General features: G+C 41.9%; 1 protein-coding gene across 1 annotated transcript in view; it reads left to right on the forward strand.

Annotated features, from left to right (window-relative positions):
• Positions 1-17746, forward strand: part of DRAM1 (DNA damage regulated autophagy modulator 1) — an 87000-nt gene that overhangs the window by 461 nt on the left and 68793 nt on the right. The window lies entirely within an intron of this gene.

Here is a 17746-nt window from a genome sequence, read left to right on the forward strand (position 1 = left end):
ACCTGGCCCAAAATGACCCAGTGGACCGAGCCAATTTTGATCTTAGGGAGGCATTTATTAAGTCCGGCGTTTTTTACACCGGACTTAAAAATGCCCCCGCAGCTCCGGCGGTACGGGGATTTATGTAGAGGCGGACTGCCTGTACATAAATCCTGTGCGCACCGCCGAAAACCTACGCCAGCTGAGGACTGGAGTAGGTTTTCGGCGTACATTTGGGCGGAACGGATGATAAATCGCCCACTTCCCGCCTACTTTCCGCCCCCTGGCGTACTCGGCGGAAAGTGCCGATTTGCGAATATTTTATTCGCAAATCGGCCATTTGCGTATAAAATAATACGCAAATCGGCACTTTCCGCCAAAAATCATCCGTTCGCCGGATGATACATGTGGCCCTTAGTGTTTTCATTTTTCCCTCTTCCCCTTCTAAGAGCTCTAGCACTCTCAGTTTTCTATCTACAAGCCATGTAAGTGCTTGTTTGTTACAGGAATAGGTGTACTGTGTAATGGCGTCTTTCATTCTACCATAACATGTATGATGGAACCCCAAAAATATTATTCATTAAAATATTTATTTATTTATACTATAGGATAGGGGGGTGATTTTAAATTTTTATTGGGGGAGGGGCTTTGGGGTATTTTTAATTTTTTTAAAAAAGAGCAGAGCGCCGATTGGACTGCATGGAGGAAGGTAAGAGACCTCCAGCGGTCCGACACAGCAATCGGGACCCCGCAGTTACCGATCGGTAAGTGACAGGAGCTGCTCCTGTCATTTACACTTAAAGGGGTTGTCCAGCGAAAATCTTTTTCTTTCAAATCAACTGGTGTGAGAAAGTTATATAGATTTGTAATTTACTTCTATTAAAAAAATCTCAAGTCTTCCCATACTTATTAGCTACTGTATGACCGGCAGGAAATGTTGTTTTATTTTCAGTCTGACACAGTTCTCTCTGCTGACATCTCTGGCCCAGACAGGAACTCTGTCTCGGTTTTGTATGAATCCCCATAGAAAACCTCTCCTGCTCTGGACATTTCCTGTCTCGGCCAGAGATGTCAGCAGAGAGCACTGTGTCAGACTTAAAATAAAACAATATTTCCTGCAGGACATACAGCAGCTGATAAGTATGGGAAGACTTGAGATTTTTTAATAGAAGAAAATTACAAATCTATATAACTCACTACAGATGATTTAAAAGAAAAAGATTTTTGCTGGACAACCCCTCTAAGCAACGCGTTAAGGGGTTAATGACAGGCTGCGGCGTGATCCCTGCAGCCTGTCATTAACGGTGAGGGCTGGGCTACTGATTGCAGCCGGCCCACACTTGCTTGAAGTGCGCTATGCTCCGTAGCACACTTCATAACCCAGGACGTACCTGTATGCCGTAGGGTTAATGGGGTTATCCAGCGAAAATCTTTTTCTTTTAAATCAACTGGTTTCAGAAAGTTATATAGATTTGTAACTTTAAAAATCTCAAGTCTTCCCATACTTATTAGCTGCTGTATGTCCTGCAGGAAGTGGTATTTTCTTTTCAGTCTGACACAGTGCTCTCTGCTGACATGGGAGTGGTGAGAGACTTAATATTTATGTTCAGTCTGAATGCAGTGAGCAATGTGTGTTATTACTTAATCTTTACTAAACCAAAGAGGCTAGTAGGCACAGTCCCAAAGTTAGAGGCTCCATCTGATGGATTTGCAATAGGTGGTTAAAGGGGCTATTCACCTAGGAGCTAAAACATGAAATACCAGCTGGTCTTACCAAGTCCCCCTGAGTAATTTGAGCTATCTTCTGTCTTTCTAGCTGCTGCTGTTCCTGGTTCCTGTTCCTTACACATTTTTCTAAAAGCTGATCTACAATTAAGATTGGAAACCACATTTCCCATCATGTATTTCCCTGATTGGCTCATTTGCATACTACCCACCCTCCAGCTTTCTTTTCTGCCCACTGCTGCCATTACTATTGCACAGTAAACACAGGACTGATTTTTCCACTGATTTTGCATCACCCAGTATGTATTCTATACTAGCTGATGATACTACCAGAGCTGACACGCGCATTGTGTAGCTATGTGCTGCATAACGGCATTTGTTTACTGGGGATGTAGTTTTGGTTTAGATCACTGCTTGCTGACTGTGAATGAAACCATTCTAGTTCCAGACTCTAACAACATCCTTAACACTTACAATATACAGAGCTGTGACACAAAGACAGGTACATATGCCTGCATTCACTGACAGCCAGCAGAGATAGCACTATAACGTGTCATGTTACAGAGACCTAAGCTCAGGGACATGTGTAAGTCTATGGATGTAGCACTTTCACTAGTAGTGATTAGGTGCATGGAAATGATGCAGATGATGTCTCCAAGTCAATAGACAGCTAACCCAGCCCCCAGAGAGGAGATCACATGTCCTGTGTCTACAAAGGAAGGGAGGAAGACGGAGCTGAGCGTGGTCAGAGTGGACATAGATAAAAGGACTTTAGACATCCAGAGCAGGTAAATCTGAGAAAAAAAAACAGGGAAAGGAGGCAAGATAAGTTATACATATATATTAGACATAGGGTGGTATTGGTAAGGGGGGGTCATTTAGAATAACCCCATTGAGGCTAGGTTCACCTTCCTCCAAGTCTCCTTGATGATACAGCTGGGCAGTCTGTTCAAGAATGGACAGATACCGGAGATATCCCTTTACTTTCATTGGGGTCTGTCAGTTTTTTTTTCTGATGTCTTTAATTTGCAGGATTTGAGCAGAAATAAAATTACTACAATTTTTTTGTCTGCAAAATAAACATAACTTGGGACAGAGCACACCAAACTGACACCCGGCTGAAGTGTGAACCTAGCCTGAGGTGGAAAAACCCTTTTGAAGTCATGGGGACATAGGCAAATCCTTTATCCGTGTGCAGTGCTACAGTTAGCGGGACCACAAGGGAAGAAGTGACATTTATTTTTCCATGGGGCTGTTCGCATTAAAATCAATACATTTTTTTTTTATTCTGGAAAAAATGCATTGTCTTTGACACAGAAATTGGAACAATTACCATGTTAAAAACCATTCAGTTAATGTCTGTGAACATGCCCTAAGGCCTCATCCAACTATACTAATGCTCCATATTTTAGTACCCTTAGGAATCTATGGGCTAATACTGGATTGTATACCTATTTTATACAAAAGCACACAGATCCTCATGATACTGCAATATGTCCCATTGCATGCCCTATTATAGATGGTCTTCTAGGGGAGAACACCGAACCTCTCAGGGGCATATGCTGACATATGAGTGCCTATAGCTAAGTTATAGAGAGAAATGCAGGGCTCTATGTGCCAGTGTACAGTTGCGGGGGACCCACATAGAAACATGTTTACCATCAAATGTACACACATATTTTGTGTTTTTTAACTTGTTTTTTTTGCAGAATAGTTACAAATTTATATAAAGTGTAAAATGATATATAATAAAACTAATAAGTAACTCCTCTCCAATGTAATGTAAAAACAAGAATGATGGAAGGAGTACTACAAAATATGTATGAAAAAAAGTGTGCAATATTAGATAACATGTGGGAGTTATAAATGTTCAAATGCCTTTTTGGGATGTCTAAGTCTAAGTGCTGATGCAGGTGTATGCAGGGGCGTAACTACCACTATACCACCACATCAGGGGGGCCCCATTGCCCGCTCCTGCAATACACTGGGCCCCCTGAACTGTCATAATTTTTAGCACCAGGTGGACAGCTTAGGGTCAGTCAGAAAGGAAGGGGGGCCAAACAAAAGTTTGCTATGGGGCCCAGCCATTTCTTTTTTTTTTTTTTTTTTTTTTTATTATCATAATTCAAAAATTACATACTAAATCCACCACAGAGTAACATACATTGTAAGAATTTAATTTATATACATATTTCTCTCTTCAATTTTAATTCCTTAGCCGACACCAACCTGGAGATCCACTTCTTTCCATTAATATATATAAATAAAAAAAAACAAAACAAAAAAAAACACACACCCAATAAATAAAACAAAAAAAAAGACAAAAACAAAAACCCTTTCCTCCTTTTTTAAACCGCATCATAAGAAATAAAAATATATATACACACACACACACACACACACATATACCTATATACATTCTCATTAATAGTAATAACAAAACTAAAAAAAAAAAAAAAGAGAAGGGGAAAAAAAAAAAAAAAAAGGGTTTATCCAGAAGGAGAAAAAAAAAAAAAAAAAAAAAAAAAAAAACAAAAACAAAAACAAACAAGAAATAAAAATAAATAAATAAGAGTTTTTATATAGGGAAAAGAGACAACTTCCAATTGTCTCCCCTGTGTTATGATAGTTGCAAAATAATTCATGGTGCCTTGATTCGCACCCCCATATTTACTTAAAAAGAACAGAGCACAGTGCAATATTTTTAATTATACGGGTCAGCTGAAGGTGGGACTAATGTGCGTATCTCACGCCCATCATTCCCCTTAGTGCCCCTACCCCTCACAACATTCATTCCTCAGTTCTTCCCTCTGCCTACCCAAAGAGTAGGGGTTAGGAGAACCGGTAAAAGTAGTAGTTAGTCTCTCATACCTTGACACCAACTGGGAGAAAACATCCATAATGCCCCTCCCAATTGGTAATCCTCTTTTATTCATTCATACCTCTGGTATTATCCAGGTTTTTCATTTATTTTCTTACAACCTATACTCAGATTGAGCATTTAACTCTTCTCATTTCTTCTCACAAGAAAAGGGGAGGAGGAAAAAAAAAAAAAAAAAAAAAAGAGAGAAAAATAAATAAATAAAATAAATAAATAAATAAATGAATAAAAATTATGGATTAAATAATAATGATTAAAAAAAATTATATACATATACATACATACACACCCACAAATATACATACCTACATATATACCCACCTACATACATATACATACACATATACACAGACACACCGACACACACACAAACTTTCATACACATACATACACACCTTAAAAAAAAAAAAAAAAAAAAAACACATCCTTCTTCCCTCTTCCTACTACGGCCCCTACTTTTGGTTCTCCAAATTGGCGGCAGCCATTTACAGCCAAAAACGAAAAAAATTTTTTACCTTACATTTTAATCAAACACCCTCTGTTCCATGGTGTAAATAAAATCCCTTCTACAACCCCCCCCCCCACCACCACCCACCCAACCCCACCCCAAGGGACTGATCAGGAAGCCAACAAACCCATAAATAGCATATCATAGTTCTGGACTACTATAACAGCTTCCTTTAGGTTACTGTATTCATATTACCCCAATTGGTTTTTTGCCTGATATTATTCGCTTGATGGTACAACCTCTCATATTCCATGATTGTTTTAATTTGGCAATTCCACTTATTTACATGCGGGGGATTAGCATCGGTCCATGCTCTTATGAGAAGATATTTGGCCAAAAACAAGGTTTTCAAAAGGCCAAGTTTTTTGCTTCTAGGCAGATTAATATCCGAATCGTCTCCCAACAAAACCATCTGTGGTGAAAATGGAATATTTAACTCAAATTGTCGACTTATTATTTCCAATATAGTTTCCCAGTATGATTTTAGTTTTGGACATGACCATAACATATGTAAATACTCCACTTTTTCCTCCCCACATCTCCTACAGCTATGCTCTTTGTTTGGATACATCTTGGAAAGCCGACCAGGAGTATAATGTAAACGGTAGACTATGTTAAATTGGACCATTTGATACCCTGCACTTATCCCTACCTTCCCAATATTCCCATAAATTTTTTCCCATTGTCTTTCCGACATAGTCCCCAGCTCTTCCATCCATTTTCTTACACTATTATGTTTATTCCCTCCCTGTTTATTCTTAAGCAGTTCCCTATATAGAACAGATAAAGCTTTCTTCCTAAAAGGGCCCGTCTTTATCAATTTAAATATCCCAAATATCGGGGAAATCTGTAGAATCTTATTTTCCTTTAAACTTTCGCTTGCATATTTCAGTTGAATATAAGGGAATCTTTCTCTTTGTCCAAATCCATATTCTAACTCCAATTCTTCCCAACACCGTATTTTACCATCCCTAAAAATATCACTAATATATTTTACTCCCTTTTCCTCCAAAATAGATCTGTTGGGGAACTGTCCTAGTTCAATTAAGTTTCGATTATACCATAATGGAGTACACTCAAACGATCCGGTCCGATTCACACTCACATTCAATATTTTCCAGCTTTTATTCAGTGACACTGCTGTTGGGAAACCACCCAGATCCCCTTGTGTCAATTGCCCTGCTTCTAGCACCTCAACTAAATCAACACGATTTCCCTTGCATCTGTCCACTAAATACTGCAAAAACTCCTCCTCTTTCCAATTCCAAATATAACTCAGTTGAGCTGCAAGAAAATACAATTTAACATCTGGTACTGCACGGCCCCCTGCCCCTTTACTTTTCATTAAATAATCCAACTTAATGCGCACTTTCTTCCTCCCCCATATCAGATTATTAAATAACGCCCTAATCTTTCTATAATATCTTTCCTCAACCCAAATCGGTGATACAAAAAAAACATAGAGTAGTTTTGGAAACAATACTGACTTAATTAAGCAGATCTTATCCGCTCTTGATAAGGGTAGCTCATTCCATCTCTTAGACTTATTTTCTAACTCTTTCAACACAGGTTCCAAGTTATTCTGTAAGAATTCTGAGATTCTACCAGATATATTCACACCGAGGTACTTAAAACTATCCTCCTCCTTGATTATTTTTAGATTAAGGGTTTTATTGAACTTTGCGTCACCCAACAACAACAACACAGATTTTTCCCAGTTAATACTGAGCCCAGAAAATCTACCAAATTTTTGTATTTTCTCAATAATATATTCTATGTGTCTTTCTGGATCAGCTACAAACAAAAGAAGGTCGTCAGCATACAAAACTATTTTGTCCTCTCTCCCCCGTGCTCCAAAACCAAAAATCCCCGCATCCTCCCTAATAGAACAAGCGAGGGGCTCTATTGCTAGTGCAAAGAGCAGGGGGGAGAGAGGACAGCCCTGCCTCGTACCCCTAAAAAGGTTCAAAAAAATCTGTACAACCACCATTAATACTAATATTTGCCCTCGGATGAGTGTATAACAGTTTTATTAAACTTATAAACCTATCCCCAAAACCGAATTTCCGAAGAACCACCCATAGGTATCCCCACTCCACCCTGTCGAACGCCTTGGTAGCATCCAATGACAGGATGGAGTGGGGAGCCCCCCCAGCACCAATCTGAATATTTCCCAACACTCTATGAATGCACATCTGAGTAGACCGACCAGGAACAAAACCATTTTGATCTTTATGGATTACCTTAGAGATAACGGTCAAAAGTCTATTTGCTATTACCTTAGCTAATAATTTTGCATCCGAGTTTAGTAAAGAGATTGGACGATATGACTCAACCTCTACCGGAGCTTTGTCTTGTTTTAATAAAAGGATAATATTAGCCTCTAACATTGAGCAAGGTAGTACCCCAGAGTTAAGTGCACTATTAAAAACACGTAAAAGAGCAGGCAACGTCACTTCCCCTGTACATCTATACGTTTCATAACAGAAACCATCTAGTCCTGGAGTGGTATTTCCCTTAATAGTTCTTAGGGCATTTTGTACCTCTCCCAATGATATGTCCCTATCTAACAGCGCCCTTTCCTCTGGACTAATAGTTACCACATTTACCGTATTCAGATATTCTTCCAACTCCCTGTCATCGTAATCCCTTTCAGATTGATAAAGATTAACAAAATACTCCAAAAAAGCTTCCCTTATTTTTCCCTGATCATTCACCAAGCTACCCTGCTTGTTTCTGATAGTTGTTATATCACAGGATCCCCTTTGATTTTTTATAATATTCATAATCATAGTATTTGGTTTACCTGATCCGTAATATCTATTCTGACCCTGAAAGAATAGCTTGTTTTGGGCTTTGATAAACAAATGGTCTTTATAATCTGCCTGCGCACCTAACCATTTCTCTTCATTGTTTGGAGAGGGATTGTTAATAAAGATCGTTTCCAGGTGATCAACCTTCTTTTTAAGTACTAACTCCTTTTCCGATAGCTCTTTTTTAGTCCTATTAATACTATTAAACAATAATCCTCTTAAGAATGCTTTAACAGCATCCCATACTATACTATCCTGGGCTGTACCCCAGTTTCTCTCCACCATCTCCTGGAGTTGAAGCTTAATTTGATCCATGTCTCCTATCAAGGTGAACCAATATGGATTAATGGATAACTTACCTCTAGTTTTTAACTCCCCCTTCACAGACACTAATAATGGAGAATGGTCAGATACACTTCTTCTACCATATTTCACCTTATCTATCACCTTCAGGGCTATATTGTTACTGAGTACCATATCTATACGGGACATAATATGATGGGTGCCATTATAACATGAAAATTCTCTTTTATAGGGGCCCAGCCATTTCTAGTTACGCCCCTGGGTGCATGAGTAGTCTCCACTCATTGGTGGATAGAGTGGCATAGCTATAGGGGTCACAGGGGTTGCAGCTATGACCCGATCGATAAATCAAGGCGGAGGAGACCCCCCCACTCACACACCTTTGCCTATGCCTGTCCTACTGAAATTCTGCTCCAATTCACACTCTTTTTATGTTTTATTTACAGAAGACAGAAATCCGAGAGATCAACATTCAGGATCATGGGAAAGTTGGGTATAAGGATATAAGGATGTTCTCCGAAGCCACTTCTTACATATGTATATACTCATTGAGGGGGCTGGGAATGTGAGGCAGTACTACTGTGAGTTGTGTAATGGAAGACATCACCCAGCTTTTCCAGACCTCTGAATGGCAAGGATGTCTCGTTATATATGATAATGTATGACTGCATTATGTCTAAATGGCAAGTCTGCCTGGTTACACATATATACAGTACACTATGATACACTGTGATGTGACTGCACTGCTAGGGAGGTTGCCATTCAGGGGCTGCGCTAGGAATGCATGCCGCCCAGCTTTTCTAGACTTCTGAACAGCAAGTCTGCCAACTTATAAATGGACATGTATATATTACTGCTTTACTAGGGAGAATGGCCATTCAGGTGCCTGTGAAAGTTAATCTTTATTAATCTTGGGTACCACAACAGCAATCATCACCTAACTTTTCCTGGTACAGGAAGGCAAGATGTGAGTGAAAAGAAGAATTTTTATAACCCGTTAACCTGACACAATGGCAGCTGGTGTGCTGCCCCCGTATCTCAAAGGCCGCAGTTCACATGGCATCGGCTGAGAAATTATGTCATCATTTAAAAGTAAGTTGGGGTGTATTTTGCCTTAACAGTAAAATTAATTGTTTATGTAGCAGTAGTTTCCAAGTTTAGTGCAAGCTGGTGCTGTGCTGCACCTTGTCAGAAACTTGTCAGAGAAGTTTCCCAGGACTAAATCCAGCTTTTCCCAGCACTCAGGGAGCAGCAGCAGTCAGTTGGCTGATGAGCTAATTTCAGAGATAGCGCCTGCTTTGTTACTACTGTAATTTCACTCATCTCTATTATTAAGGTTGCTAATAAAAGTATATTAAATAGATACAAAGTGCAGTTCACAAATAAGCACTAACTTACAATGCAATAGCGACACCTTGTGGTCCAAGTACTATACCTCAAGTTCTCCTTGCTGCCAAAATTAGCAGCAAGTAACGTTAGGTAACGTAACATTGGAGCACACTCCCTCCTATATCCAGGATGCCATAGTTGTGCCTAATGTGACTACACTTCTGTTATGTACTTGTGTTTGCATAATATTGTGTACTGCAAAGCTACAGTGTAGATACAATAAATCCCTTCATGACCAAGCAGAATTTGGCCTTTTTACAAATCTTGTAAGTGCCAGATTACGTGGCGATAACTTTGGGAAGGTTTTTTGTGACATATTGTGCTTTAATTTTAGTTATATATTTTGGTTCATACGGTTAATAAATTAGCGACCCATACCTAGTGAAGTCCAAAAGGTTGGAGGAAGTAGGCCAAGAATCTCTAACAGCTGATAACAGAGAACAAGTTTGAATTAGTGCTGTATATTCCACCAAGGTCAGGGCCTTTACATAAACCTTCCTTGATTCTCTTTCTCACAGTTCTCCGCTGTGCAGGGCATGAGGCAGGTGCGCCACCTCACACGCATGCTCTTTATCTGATCTGTTGCCATTGACTGCTCATGTTGGTTTATTTTCTGGATACAAAATCAATACTTTAATTAGCTAAATTTTAAAGGGGTCGTCCAACATTAGGAAAACATGGCCACTTTCTTCCAGAGACAACACAACTCTTGTCTCCAGTTTGGTGGGGGTTTGTAACTGTGTTCCATTGAAGTGAGCAGAGCTTAACTGCAAACCACACCTGAACTTGAGAAAAGAGAGGGGCAGTCTCAGGAAGAAAGTGGCCATGTTTTTCTACTGCTGGACAACCCCTTTAAAGGACATGAAAAAATTATTGGGGGGGGGATTTATCATGCAGGTGTAGATTTAGATGATGATTTACCCCTGTAAATGAGGCATCCACCTTGATGTGCAGACCCTTGAGGTAGACTTGAGAGAGAGTAGGCGAAGAGAAGACTTGTGTGCGAGGGTAGTATGGGGGCCGGATAGGAGCCCTTGCCTAATTAGTATCAGTACTCTGCTGGGATGTGTGCTGAAGCTGCTTGAAGAACTTCTCGTACTCTTATTTAGACACATGTATATCTGACAGCTTCTGTCTTCACAAGTTCGGAGACCGCAGTGTGTGGTAGTAAGAGTGCTAGGTCTCTGTCTCTAGGTTGAGCTCCCACTGAAGATTTCCCAGGTAGACGAGTATGCATCAGTAAGATGCCTCAGCTTTAAGCAACTTTGCCTTACTGGGGATCAGTCCCTCTGCCTCTCCTTAGGGGGTGACTGTCCTGAGTGAAGAATCCTCTGCATAGGCAAGGGTTGGTCCTAGTCTTACGGTTACCCCACTTCTGGAACTTGGTACAGCATACTGTTAGTCTAGCTTAAACTGAACACTCTTCTATCTTCTCTGGCTAGAACACAACTCCTCTCACTACAGCAAACCTGAAAGTGGGGCCCTACATATCAAAACAGCCACATTTAGTCCAATTAGCAAAATAAAACAGAAACAAATCATTTGGAAATACAGTGGTCCAAATCCACTCTTAAACCAAAGCAAATTTTCCCTTAACCCCTAGCCGCACCAGGGCGTTACTGTACGTCCTGGCAGGAGGTTACTTTCCGCACCAGGACGTACAATAACTTCCCGGCTCCCGGTGCTCACTGTTTACATAAACAGTGACCGGGAGCCGCGGCTAAACTGTCAGCTGATAGCTGACAGTTTAGTGTAGCTGCTGAAGGGCCCCCTGAAGGGGTCCAGCACAGGCGATCACCGGCATCAGTGGATCGGTAACTTTCCACCGATACCGGTGAAGCAAGCAGTAAACCCCCGGGTCCCGGTCTCTGCCTAGTTCCGGGATCCGGGGGAAGCTGCTGCCGCGCTGTCCTGCCCCCAGCGGCCATGTCTGCCGATCCTTGTGTCCCCCCCCCCCCCCCCCCCCCCGCTGCTCGTCCCCCAATCCTCGTTCCCCCACTGATTTGTCCCCTGATCATCGGTCCCCCGCTGCCGTGTTCCCCCGCTGATGTGTCCCCTGAAGATCCTCAGTCCCCCGCTGCCGTGTTCCCCCCCTGTGGCGTCCTCTGATCTTGCTGCCGCCCCCCTGATTCCCCCCCCCCCCCCCCAGTGCCGCCAATACCCATGCTTCGCCGCCGCTGCCGCTGTGCCAGAAACTCACAGCAGATGTCTCTCCTTCCCCCTCCTCCTCGCAGAACTGGCTCCCCGGATCCCGTAGCTCAGAGTGAGTTCCGGGACCGGGGATCCAGTGCTGTGAGGAGGAGGGGGAAGGAGCGATCTCTGCTGTGACCCCATCCTGCTGCAGCAGCATGGCACATGCTGCTATATACTGTGATTGGCAGCTCTGTGATCAGAGCTGCCAATCACAGTATCTGATCGTGGCAGAGCATGGATGCAGGCTTTGACCCCTCACTTTGTGAGGAGATCAGAGCCTGCATCCATATACTGTAAAACACACAAATATACACACATAATAAAAAGTACCCCCTTCCCTGTGATCTCCCAGTAATAAGGGAGATCTTAGTGTCCGTCAGTCAGCGTAAGTTAGTAAGCACCAGTCTGCGTCCGTTAGTGTCAGTCAGCGTCCGTTAGTAAGCGTCAGTCAGCGTCCGTTAGTAAGCGTCAGTGTCAGGCAGTGTCACTTAGTAAGAGTCAGTCTATGTCCGTTAGTAAGCGTCAGTGTCAGTCAGTGTCACTTAGTAAGAGTTAGTCTGTGTCCGTTAGCAAGCGTCAGTGTCAGTCAGTGTCCGTTAGTAAGAGTCAGTGTCAGTTGGCGTCCATTAGTAAGTGTCCGTGTCAGTCAACATCCGTTAGTAAGAGTTAGTCAGCCTCTGTTAGTAAGTGTCAGTGTCAGTCAGAGTCCGTTAGTAATCGTAAGTCAGCGTCCATTAGTCAGTCAGCATCCGTAAGTAAGCGTCAGTCAGAGTCCGTTAGTAATCGTAAGTCAGCGTCCATTAGTCAGCATCCGTAAGTAAGCGTCAGTCAGAGTCCGTTAGTAATCGTAAGTCAGCATCCATTAGTCAGTCAGCATCCGTAAGTAAGCTTCAGTCAGAGTCCGTTAGTAATCGTAAGTCAGCATCCATTAGTCAGTCAGCATCCATAAGTAAGCGTCCGTCAGTGGCTGTTAGTAAATGTCAGTAAACTTCTGTGCGCACACAGACATAGGTGCTCCCTCTCTTCTGAGCCCTGTTGTGAGCCCATACAATACTTTATGTATTAGGAGAAATTGCTTTACAAATATTGGGGGGCTTTTTCTCCTCCAAGCTTTTTGAAATTTGAAAAATGTGGGGTTTCACCAATGTATAAGTGTGAAAATTTAGATTTTTAATTTTTACGGCCCACTTTTGCAAAAAACTGTGAAAAATCTGTAGGGTCCAAATGCCCATTGTACCCCTTGTTACATTCCTTAAGGGGTGTAGTTTTCAAACTGGGGTTACTTGTGGGGGGTTTCCACTGTCTCGGCACTAGGGGGGCTTTGTAACTGTAACATGGTCTCCGACATTTATTCCAGCCAAATCCACATTCCAAAATTTAAAGGGTGCTCCTTCTCTTCTGAGCCATGTTGTGCGCATGCACAACACTTTACGTCCACAAATGGGGTATTGATAAAAACTGCAGATTCAGAGGAATAAATGTCTTATTGCATTTCACTTTTTATAGCTGTGTGGTATGAAAGAAATAGAATTGAATTGGAATGTCTGCAAAGAAAATGGAAATTTTTACTTTTCACACTTACTTTGCAGTTATTCCTGTGAAATGCTTAAAGGGTTAAAAACTGTTTTAAATGTCAATTTGAATACTTCAAAGGGTGAAGAGTTCAAAATGGGGTGAATTATGGGGGTTTCTAATATCCAGGCCTCTAGAATATGCTCCAAAACTGAACTGGACCCTAAAAAATTCTGAGTTTAAATTTTCACAAAAATTTAGAAAATTGCTACTAAACAATTACGGACGCTAAAATCCTAAAAAAGTTAACGCATGTTCACCAAATGCTGCCAACATAAAGTAGTTATGTGGTATAACTATCTTCCTTATTGGCAGAGACTTTCAAATTTAGAGAAATGCAATTTTTTTTCAATTTTGAAATTTTTAAATTTTCAAAGTTAAAGGTATCGGCCCAAATGTACCACTAACATAAAGTGGAACATGTCACGAAAAAACAGTCTTAAAACCACAAGGATCGGTAAAAGCATTCCAGAGTTATTGATATATAAAGTGACACATGTCATATTTGAAAAATTTGGCCGTGTCATAAACACCAAAACTGGCTTTCCCCCCTAAGTGTTAAAGGGAACCAATCACCGGAAAAACGCATATAGAGCTTTTGAAATGTGCTGTTAGAGCACACAGCACACTTGCCACATGTGTTTTCATAGCCTCCGTGCCTCCCCTGTGTAAGCCGCAAAGTAACTTTATAAAACTGGCGCCCTGTATGCTAATTACCTGAGGTAGTCATCTGGGCGGTGTGCGGCTAGCAGGTAGTCACGGTTCCCTGGGCGTTCTTCTGCTGTAATCACGCCCCTCTGGGCTTGATTTAAATGGCCGAGTAGCTGTGACATTCTGATGCCGGACGCTGCCGCGCATGCGCAGTGCTGCCGCGCATGCGCAGTACAGCCGCTTCCATTCCGGCGGTACTGCGCCTGTGCAGAATAGCCTCGGATAGCCTGTTAGCCGGAGTTCGAGGCTATTCTGCACAGGCGCAGTCCAGCCGGAATGGAATCGGCTGCACTGCGCATGCGCGGCGGCGTCCGGCATCAGTACGTAAGCGCGCCGACCTCGGGCACGGTGCGCTCCCGAGAGACGCCACAGCTACTCTGCCATTTGAATCACGCCCAGAGGGGCGTGATTACAGCGGAAGAATGCCCAGGGGACCGTGACTACCTGCTAGCAGTACACCGCCCAGATGACTACCTCAAGTAATTAGCATACAGGGCGCCAGTTTTATAAAGTTACTTTGCGGCTTACACAGGGGAGGCACGGAGGCTATGAAAACACGTGTGGCAAGTGTGCTGTGTGCTCTAACAGCACATTTCAAAAGCTCTATATGCGTTTTTCTGGTGATTGGTTCCCTTTAAGAAATCATTGAAATGCAGACAATTGGTTCCACAACCCAAAAATAATGATTTTATATTCTGAATAACATGCAAAACAAATGAAACAAACATTTATAAACAGCTGAATATGTCATATTATAAGTTACTGTACAGTATAACAATCAGCATGTGGAGTATAATGTATAATAAGTGCTGAACAACAGTAGCTTAGTACAACAGGCTAGAATAGAGAAGCAGGGCTGCTGTCAGAGGTCTTTGTGGTCACATGACAGCAATGGAGTTCAGCATGGACCAATCAGGACTGACAGAGACTGCAGGGAGCATGAAGGAATGAGCAGGACATATGTGGGCATATACATGCAGCGCTCTGTCCGGAGGAGAGGGGTTACAGCTAAGGAGAGATTACCTCCACAGTACTGTCCCCTGATACAAGCCCCAGCCTGAAGTGGATCTGCTATGATTTGGAAGGTGAGAGAGACTTCCTGGGTCTGAGTACAGGGCTGTAGACCACGCTATGCAGGCCATACCCCTCCCCCACTCCCCTCCCACCCAGTACAGGGAGTTCTTAAACCAAAGCAATGCTTTTAACCCTTAGAGGACCGGGCCAATTTCAATCTTAGCATTTTTGCTTTTTCCTCCTTGTGCTTAAAAGGCAAATTTTTACATAAATTACAATGCAATACCAGAAAAAAAATTCAATGTGTGGTGAAATTGAAAAAAAAAATAAAAAAAATTATAATTTTTTTTTTTTGTTTTAACGCCGTTCGCCCTGGGGTAAAACTGTTTTGTTATATATGTTCCTCAAGTTGTTAAGATTACAACGATATGTAACATCTATAACTTTTTTATTTTATTTGATGGCTTGTAAAAAATTCAAACCATTGTTAACAAACATATGTTCCTTAACCCCTTCCCGCACGAGGACGTAACACGTCCTCGTGCGGGTGGGGGCGTTCAGAGCGGGGCCGCGCGGCGACTCAGAATCACCCCCCTTTTCCCATTTTATAAATAAAAATAAATAAATAAACATGTTTGCTATCGCCGCGTGCGTAATTACCCAAAATATTAATTAATCACATTCCAGATCTTGTACGGTAAACAGCGTAAGTGCAAAAAAAAAACAAAGTGCAAAATTGCTCATTTTTGGTCGCATCAAATCCAGAAAAATTGTAATAAAAAGCGATCAAAAAGTCGCATATGCGCAATTAAGGTACCGATAGAAAGAACACATCATGGCGCAAAAAATAGACCAAAGGATAAAAGCGCTATAAGCATAGGAATAAAGCGATTTTAAGGAACTTTTTTACAGGCCATCAGATACAGTAAAATATTATACATATAGTTATACATGTTACATAGCGTTGTAATCGTAACGACTTGAGGAACATAAATAACATGTTTTTCCATTTTTTCCATAGGACACACGGTGTAAAAACAAAGCCCCCCCAAAGAAAAAGAATTGTGGTTTTTTTTCAATTTCACCGCGCATAGAATTTTTTTCTGGTTTCGCAGCATATTTTATGCCAAAATTCAGCCTGTCATTGCAAAGTACAATTAGTGACGCAAAAAATAAGGGCTCATGTGGGTCTGTAGGTGTAAAAATGCAAGTGCTATGGCCTTTTAAGCACAAGGAGGAAAAAACGAAAACGCAAAAACAAAAATTAGCCTGGCCCTGAAGGGGTTAAAATTGCTATTACGAGGCTTATAGCGCTTTTATGCTTTGGTCTATGGGGCTGTGTGGGGTGTCATTTTTTGCGCCATGATATTTACTTTCAATCAGTACCTTGAATGCGCATATGCAACTTTTTGATCGCTTTTTATTACAATTTTCTGGATTTGAAGCGACCAAAAATGTGCAATTTTGCACTTTGGGATTTTTGGTGCTTACGCCGTTTACCGTGCAAGATTGGGAATGTGATAAATTAATATTTTGAGACAAACCAGAACAAAAAGAGAGATATGCCATATAAGTTAGCACACCAAATATGAAGAATCAATTTAAATATGCAAGTACTTTATTCCAAGAACAAAAAATTACAACAAAAAAACAGTCCCTAGATTAAAACCACTTAAAAAGACTACCTATGGAGACACAAGGTGTAGTATCATCCATAATGACAACCTATAAGAATATATCCTTCCAATGCAAAAATAAAAATGAATGACACCTTGTGTCTCCATAGGTAGTCTTTTTAAGTGGTTTTAATCTAGGGACTGTTTTCTTGTAATTTTTTGTACCTGTTGGAATAAAGTACTTGCATATTTAAATTGATTCTTCATATTTGGTGTGCTAACTTATAACTTCTAATATATCCACACTGATCTCTCATAGAGATCTATGCAGTATAGTTATATACTGCAGCCGAAAGCAATAGAGTGCCAAGCCAGGATCAGTGCCATGACGGCGCAGACCCCACCCACTAGACACCAGGGATAAGGCTGCAGTTAGTATTCAGATGCAGCTGTTAACTTTGACAGCTGCATCTGAATACTTAAAGGGGTATTCCAGGGAAAATCAATAATTTAGCAAAGTAAAAGGGTTAACCAAGGTTAACACTTTCCTAATATACTTACCTGTTGTTTTTTGGCCCCCCAAGGAGATCTCCGGTCCGGTCACGTGATCTTGCAGCTTGTGGCTCGGATCCTCTTCTCCTTCCGGTTCGGTGACGTCACCACCCGGCCGGCGTCCGCTCTCCGTCTCATTAGCAGCAGAGCACTGAACCCTGACTGGCTTGGTAGCGTGCAGCCAATCAGGGCTCAGTGCTCTGCATCCCCACACGCTTCAGAGTGGGGGTCCCCTGAGGCTGCAGTAAATTATCAGGGGGCGTCGGGCTCAGTGCCGGTCACCAGTTACATGGGCCGGCACTGCTCTACAGCAGGTGAATGCGGGGTCTGGTGTCAATCATCACTCCGCAGAACCCCCCCCCCACACACACACCTTGTCAGCGATGCCGACCGAGTCCCGGGAGCATCCCTTCCCCCCAGGGACTCAGGGTCGGCATCGGTGGGGAAGTAATGTGTATCGGCTGCTGATCCCCCCCGGCCCCCCTCCCTG

Source organism: Dendropsophus ebraccatus, chromosome 1, assembly GCF_027789765.1.
Source record: "Dendropsophus ebraccatus isolate aDenEbr1 chromosome 1, aDenEbr1.pat, whole genome shotgun sequence".
Taxonomy (NCBI): Eukaryota; Metazoa; Chordata; class Amphibia; order Anura; family Hylidae; genus Dendropsophus; species Dendropsophus ebraccatus.